This window comes from Mastomys coucha, unplaced genomic scaffold (genome assembly GCF_008632895.1).
Source record: "Mastomys coucha isolate ucsf_1 unplaced genomic scaffold, UCSF_Mcou_1 pScaffold1, whole genome shotgun sequence".
NCBI classification, from domain to species: domain Eukaryota; kingdom Metazoa; phylum Chordata; class Mammalia; order Rodentia; family Muridae; genus Mastomys; species Mastomys coucha.
Window position 1 is genome coordinate 48,019,330 of NW_022196891.1, and position 8,298 is coordinate 48,027,627.

Consider the following 8,298-nt stretch of genomic DNA (forward strand, 5'->3'; position numbering starts at 1 on the left):
CTTCCTCCGTAGCTGTCCATCCTTTCTCAAGGGTCTCCCCTGAGTCTAGAGCTTACTAATTGGCTAGACTGGCTAGTTGGTGAGCTCTAAAATCCACTTAGGTCTGCATGCGCGCGCACGCGCACACACACACCAACACGTACCAACCTTCTTTTACTTGAATGCTGGGAGTCATCACACACACACAACAAATACTTTTACCAACTGTGTCATCTCCCCAGCCTCCAGTGTGCGGTGTCTTGGGGTCACTTTAAGCTCAAGTCCCTCTCCTATGTAACACTTCACATTTTAAAGAGCCATAGAACTCCATAATGCAAGTCATTTTGCCCTGACTCAAAGAGCCAGCGACACCCTCTTTCTTCTCTAGGTGAATAACCTGAGACTAGATAGGCCAGGGACCCGGGGAAAACCAAACATTACTGTTCTGCTAGATGAATATAGCAAAAGCATGCTTCCTAATGGCATTCTGCTCTACTCCTAGATCAGTGCTTTTTGCTCAGCCAGCATTAAAGGAGCTTCCTCCTCGGCAGATGGGAGCAGACACAGAGCCACAATGAAACACAGAGAGCCACAATGTCTCTGCCAGACATTAGGCAGAGAGTGAGGAAGCTGGGAACACTCAGCTCTAAAACAGATTCTTTCATCTAATTCCTTTTCTCAGGACTCCAGGAACTCTGCAGAAGGGGAGACAGAAAGAATGCACGAGCCAGAGGAGATGGAGGACACCACAGAACCAAGGCCTACCAGGCCTAATAGGGCTAGTGAAGAAACAAGCGCACAGAGACTATGGCAGCTGCACGGGGCATGCACGGGGCTGTACCAGGTGAGAGAAGGATAGACACTCCCATCCCTAACCCAGAAGCTATCTCCAATCAACAGCCACTTGCAAATGGAAAATTTGGTTTTTTCAAGGAAGTCTCACTAAGGAAACCAACTACCATTAAGTGTAAGGCTTTTTTTTCTTTTTCCTTTTTTACTTTATAGGTCCTTTGCTTCCTGACTGGAGCTTTTGTGTGTGTGTGTATGAATGTATGTGTATGTATTGTGTATGCATATCTTTGCATATGTATGTATGTGTCTGTGTGTATGCATGTCTTATGTATGTGTGTCTGTGTCTGTGTGTGTACGTGTGTTTTTGTGTCTGTATGTGTATGCATGTCTTTGTGTATGTATGTGTCTGTGTCTCTGTTTGTATTTGTGTGTCTTTATGTCTGTGTCTGTGTCTCTCTCTGTGTATGTGTCCTTGTGTGTGTGTGTATGTGTGTATGCATATCTTTGTGTATATATGTATGTCTGTGTCTCTCTCTGTATATGTGTCCTTGTGTGTGTGTGTGTATGTGTGTGTCTGTCTGTGTGTATGCATCTCTTTGTGTATATATGTATGTCTGTGTCTCTCTCTGTGTATGTGTCCTTGTGTGTGTATGTGTGTCTGTCTGTGTGTATGCATCTCTTTGTGTATATATGTATGTCTGTGTCTCTCTCTGTGTATGTGTCCTTGTGTGTGTATGTGTGTGTCTGTCTGTGTGTATGCATCTCTTTGTGTATATATGTATGTCTATGTCTCTCTCTGTGTATGTGTGTGTGTGTGTGTGTCTGTCTGTGTGTATGCATCTCTTTGTGTATATATGTATGTCTGTGTCTCTCTCTGTGTATGTGTCTGTGTGTGTGTCTGTCTGTGTGTATGCATCTCTTTGTGTATATATGTATGTCTGTGTATGTGTCTATGTGTGCACATACACACATGTGCATTTATATGCATTTCTTGTGCTTTAACTTTGGCTCTTTTTCTTGCTTGCTTGTTTTGCTCTATTCTGATTTGTTTCCTTTTTATTTAACTTGCTGTATTTTATTTTCCTTTACTATTATTCCTTAGAGCCCTGCTTGTTTGTGTTTTTTCCCCTAAGGAGAGAGAGAAAGTGTCAACCTGGATGGGAGGAGGTTTGTGGAGAAACTGAGAGGAGTGGGGGGAGGCAAAACCATAATCAGAATACATTGTATGAAAAAATATTTTCAATATAAGGAAAAACAAGAATCTTTTTGTGGGGGAAATGAAATGTCCTTATATGGTTTATTTGGTGTTACATACCCTGTTGGACTTGATCTGCAGTTTTTATTTCCTACTGTGGCATGAGCAGTTCTTTAATTAGAAATTTCATTCACTGGCCCCCATCCTCCTGTAGGTCTGTGTTTAGATTGTCTAAGCACACAGAGGATCTCAGGCAAACGTCGGCTCTGTGCATCTTAGTGTGGATGGATTTAGATTTTTTTTCCCCACATAAAGTATAACAAAAGTAAGAAAGAAAAAAGCCCTACTCAAAATAAATTAAAAAAAAACAGTGAATAATGAACTTAACAAAATATGATGAGGTTTTGAATAATCATAGAGAATACAGAGTCATGGGCTGGAGAGATGGCTCAGAGGTTAAGACCACTGACTGCTCTTTGAAGGTCCTGAGTTCAAATCTCAGCAACCACATGGTGGCTTACAACCATCCGTAACAAGATCTGAAACTCTTCTGGAGTTTCTGAAGACAGCTACAGTGTTCTTATCTATAATAATAAATAAATCTTTAAAAAAAAAATACAGAGTCATGTGAGAGACTGAGAAGGTTAGCCCTGGAGGGAGCTCGAAGAAGCTTTACAAACAGCTCAATGGTCAGAGATCTGGGTACTTCTTCATGGCTTGCTAGTTTGCTCACTTCTCATTTTTCAGATATTAAGGTTGATTCTGAAAACATTTGCAACGTGGAGACAAAGTTCCTGTCCTCTTCTCCATCTGGAACAGAGCAGGTCTGCCCGGTGGAAATCAGGCTGGCCACACCTTGGTTGGGCAACTGCTGAAGGTTTCCTGGACACAGCAGGTTTAGATGAGGAGGAGGGGAAGTCTGGAGCACCTAGACCGGCAAGGATGAGGCAAGCATGAGCACGAAAGGCCCTAAGAAGCCTGGCATCATCTCTGTCTCACAGAGACCAGCCCTGCCACTCCCAGATCCATCAAAGCCTCACTGTGCATTTCCATGCCCACATGCAACACAGCATACCCAATGCCTCTCTTCCTGGCTGCCTTTCGCTCCAGTAAGTTCCTGAAGCCACCCATGGTCGGAGTTCTAGAGAGCAGCACAGAGAGTAGATTGCCAACAAGTCAAAATAAAAATGCCTCTCCAAATCAAGACACAAACAAAACCAGTCATTGCCCCAGAGACATCTTACGAGTATGAAACCTTGACCACGGTCCTAACTCTGGAGTATGTTTGACCTTGCTACTGTGTATTGCATGGGAAACTAGAAATGCACTTCCAGCACTGAAGACATCATGGGGTGGTGAGCGTTTCTTTGTCACGTACAAAGCCCTGGGCTCAGTTCTCAGCACCATGAAATGGCAGAAGGGAGAAAAAGAGAGGGAGAATGAGAATGGACAGAAAGAACCAACCAAGTCTGGGTGTGAGAGGAGAATGTTAGTGCAAAGGGATGGGAGATGTTTGAAAGCCAGCAAAAAGGAAGAGTGGTATAGACCACTGAATTGACTGTGTAGGTGACACTAACTAGAGTCCTCTGTTTACTCTTCTAGTGACTTATTGTTCAGCCATCTTCCTGTGCAAGTTTTATGTACTTCTTAAGGATGGTTCTACTTTTTAGCGTTATATCCTTCCCACAGGACTTGTCAGAGCACATCTAAGATTGCCAAAGGGGACATTTGAGATGGTCAGAGAAAAGACTGTGCCCGAGGCTTACACCCTCATCTTACCATACATAAGTTTGCAGTGTGTAAAACACAACACAACTCAAGTGAGGTCTTCATCAAAGCAGCCAAGACATGGGAACCAGCAAATTCGCCAGCAGAAAGGGATCTTCTATAGGATTTCAAAAGGCTGAACAGGAAGAACTGGGGAGAAGTGCAGGGCTTGATGCTGCCCCAGGCATTTGGCATTAAACTGTGTACATTAGAGATTATGGCAGAGAGCTTCAAGTAGTATGCAGGAACAAATGGAACTGGAAACCGAGTCACCCCACACTTGCTTTGCTAAAGGGAAGGAAAATGGGGTGTAACTGAGCTCAGGCAGGAGGTTAGACTGCGTGCCAACCAGGTGATAGAGCATTTGAGTTTAAGGAGAGAGAATGCTTCAGAGGAGTTGGAGTAAAGCTGGGATTGACAGTTTCCCCAAATTTCCACCTGCATTTAGAAGAGTGTGTATGTGCTTAGTGCCTTTCGTTTTTATTTGCACTCTTGTTACACATGGAGGCACTTGCCCTGGTGCTGGACTGGAAGCCAGGGGCTAACTTTTCTGAGCCAATTCTCTTCTTCCACTTTCTTTTGCTTTGTTTTGTCTTGTGTTGAAATCGGGGCCTCTCTTGTTTCTGCCCTGCTTTGTCCTGCAGGCTCTCTGGCCTTGAGCTTCTGGAAGATTCTTCTATCTCTGCCTCCCTTCTCAGATGCAAGCCATCATGCCTGTCCTTTTATGCAGATTCAGGGCACTGCACTCAGTGAGTCAGGCTTCCATACCAAGCAAGCCCTCTCATCCACTGAGTTGCTTTATTTGCTTATCTCAGGACCAACTTCTAACAGCTATCTGACTGGTACAGTAGCCAAGAACTGTCGTTTTTTTTTTTTTTTTTTTTTTTTTTTTTTTTTTACTTTTCTCTCCAACTCAGTATTTGTTCCTGGAAAAGCTAGCTTGATCCCTACTGCCCCGCAGTATCCGTCAACAATGTGGGATGGATTTACACAAGGAGTTCCAGGATAGCCAGGGCTACAGGTGAAAACCTGTCTCAAAAAGGAAGTAACAAAGAAAGAGGCAAAGAAAGAAACAAGAAACAAATGAACAAAGAAACAAAGAAATAAAGCAGTAGAAAGAAAGGAGAGGGAGGAGAAAATATTAAAAGACAACAGTAAGGAAATCTTAGATGTGTATTTCAAAAACAATTCAGTAACATTGGATCCCTGTTCATTAAACAAATGCCCATCTTTTCTGGCTTTTAATAATTGCTATAGAGAGCCAGGGAGGCAATATTTGTGTTAACAGTCAATGTAAATGGGCTAACTGACATGCTCTGCTTCATAACGAGCCAAGGAACATGAAAGCAGTGCCCACCCAGCGCTGTCCACAGAGGGGTCCAGTACTCATTTATACACAGACTTAAACTTAGACCTTAAGTGTTTGCCTTAAAGTAACTCAGCAAAGTGACTTTTTTTTTAAATGTGTGAGTTGAAGACACACAGTAAGAGAATAAAGATGAAAGCCCCTTGATCTTATGACAAATGTCATAGCTGTCCCCCAAATGTCAGTAGCTGCTCCCTCACATCCCCCATGTCTTCACAAAACCATTCCTGCCCAGGGCTTGTTACAGAAAGGTAATGTTTTCTATTCCAAAGGAGCAGTGGATTATGACTTTAGGAGTAACAAATAAATCACCTACTATTATTCTTATTATTACTAAATGCTAAGCAAATTAACAATCCAATTGTATTAAATAGGTGCACATATCTTAGAAAATCACCATTATGCATTCATTACAGGTATGTTTCATTCTGGCAGCCAATCTCTCTGGCCCAGGGTGGCTGAGGCAACATCTGGGCATTGTGGGGTTATAATATTTGTGATGTTGTTGTAAGGAATACAGGAGTTGTAGAGGGGGGTGTATGTTTGTTCGTTCGGTTGGTTGGTTGGTTGGTTAGTCGGTCGGTTTGCTTTTTTGAGTTTTTTGAGACAGGGTTTCTCTGTGTAGCCCTGGTTGTCCTGGAACTCACTCTGTAGCTCTGACTAGCCTGGAACTCACAGAGACCCATCTGACTCTGCCTCCTGAATGCTGGGATTAAAGGTATACACCACCATACCCAAATAACATCGGTTATTTCCTAAAAGTATTAATACGTTTTAAACAGCAGTAAGGAGTACTCAAAAAAAAAAAAAAAAAAAAAAAAAAAAAAAAAAAAAAAAAAAAAACACCTTACACTTGCTTTAAAGATTTTTTTCTTTTTAAAAATGAGCATGTAAGTACTTTGGAAATGTTTTAAGTATTTCGCATCCTGGAGGATTTGGACTCTTGAGTGAATTCATACAGACCCTCCCTGCTGGAGGGTTGGAGCCAGACTACAAGGGCAGAGAAGTGTTTCCCAGCTCTCCATGGCTGCAGGCAGCTTGGTTACACAAACCTTTGTTTTCCCACCTTGCATTCTTCCTGTGGCTCCCCCAGTAATCAGCCAAATCTCTTGAACTCCTGATCCTTCAAGAATGACCTGACACCTCCTGGAATATAGGGTGAGGCCATCTCCAACTGGAAGCTTTCTCTTCCTTCTTCTACCACTGCCAACCCATTTCCCAGGGCTCCAGCACACCCTAGTCCTGGTACCTCCTGGGGAATCCCAGTCCTCCCCTTTGTGATCCCAGCACAAGCTCTAATTCTATGAGCTTCCTGAGCCAGGGGGGACAGGATCCGTGGCTGGTGTGTATTGTTGTTTTCAAATCCTTTATGGAGATCCTCTTCAGAACTGTGGCTTATGACACAACAACAAATGAGCAAAATGACTTCAAAAAGTTCCTGTGACTTGTGGATTAGTCAGTGAAGTGTGTTTTCTGCTCTGATAAGCCATATATATATATATTAGATCATTTAGGGCTTTGGGGATGAGATGTATTAAAAACAATTGTAGTGTTTCCTCCTAATACAGTAGAGAATGAGAGTTAGGCTCTAAAAGCGGATCTAACAAAATACAAGCATTTTACCCAGTTCCTGCTTTGCATATTTAACTACCGTTTCACATCTGTAGGACCCACACTGAAGCTGTGCCAGCAGTCAGTTCACAGTGGTACACAGTTCCAGCACTGAGGGGCTGAGTGGGGCCCAAGCAGAACAAGCTTGAGTCTATACAGCAAGTTGTGATCTTCCTTGGGCTGCATAGAGAACGTCTGTCTCACAAAACAAAACACAAACGTAAAGAGACCAGAGTGGTCCTCACAACTAATAGGAGAGAAGGAAGGTCAGTGTGAATTTGTTATGACATATGTTGCTCCATAGAATATATTGTTTCCTTGCTTGTTCAGTTTTATGTTTCAACATTTTTCATTTACTTTCCAGTTTTCCTTTACGAGCTTCGGTTTTTTACATCATTCCTCATCAGGAGGTCAAAAGGAACAATTATAAAGTGTGCCCATTGACAAATCCCTTCTCTGATCCCAAGGACCGAGTTTGCTTCTCCTCAAGCCTCCTTTATTAAATGTACCTCGGCAGAAGTGCCTGCATAAACTTCTCAAAACACCACACCCTTTAAATTGATGGCTTCCTGGAGCCAGTGGCTCAACCCTGTGCTGTTTTGCATAAGACTACAAGAGCTCTTCTATTAAAAGACAGACTTTGGCTAGCTTCCGTACCCATAGAACACCATTTACCTGCCTGAGATGTTGCATAGACTGGGAAAGGAACAGAATTTTTTTAAAAATAAACTATTGTGCTCTTCCTTTATTTCAAAGACACATACCACCATCACTTGCTGTGCATCAGAATGAGCAGAATTCAGACTCATCGCTTCGTATCTAATAGACATCTCAAACCTGGCATGCTTTGAACCAAGTTTTTATCTTTACCTAAACCTGTTCCTCCCAACTGCCTTTCCCAAACCAATTAATAGGAGTTACCCATGGTGGTTGCTTGCACCAACACCCTTGATGCCTTGTTACCCTTGACTCCTTTCTCTCTCTTTCATCCCAGCAACCACCCCATTAGAAACTCTGCTGACTCCACCTCTGCACTACACGCACACGGAATGCAGCTACTTCTCATACCCACAGTGATGCTCTTGGGTCCAAGCTGCATTCTGGATGGATATATTTTAGAGGTGGATCCACTTCTTACACCCTTGCTTCCACTAATGAACAATGCCAAGTCCCCTGACCTTATACTTACTCCATACAGATAGCTATAGAGACAGGAGCCAACCTGACTCCTTTTACACTGAGTCAGATCACATCATCACTCTAAGCAGGACTTTGGAGTGACTACTCATCTCACACAGAGTAAACGCCAACATCTTCCCAGTTGCTGCTCACCAATCACCCTCCGTCAGTTCCTGGTCTTTTCCCATCTCTTCGCTTTCAGGCTCACTGGTCTCGTGCTACTCCTCAAACATGCCTGCTTTAGCATCTTGCCATGAACACTTTCTACTGCCCGGAAGACATCTCCGCCAGTAAATCTTCTGCTGATCTCTATCTCCTATAAGCCTTTGTTCAAGTCTTTGTTCTCATTGGAGCCTATCCTCATCAAGCTAGTGTGTGTGTGTTGGGGGGAAGGGGTACCACATATGAC

The 8,298-nt window shown here is 43.0% G+C and overlaps 1 long non-coding RNA gene across 1 annotated transcript; it reads left to right on the forward strand.

Annotated features, from left to right (window-relative positions):
• Positions 1-520: 520 nt before the first annotated feature.
• On the forward strand, positions 521-7,698 carry LOC116070557. The gene is made up of 3 exons (XR_004110464.1): positions 521-946; positions 6,767-6,976; positions 7,075-7,698. It is a non-coding gene; the product is annotated as an uncharacterized LOC116070557 (long non-coding RNA).
• The last annotated feature ends 600 nt before the right edge of the window (positions 7,699-8,298 follow it).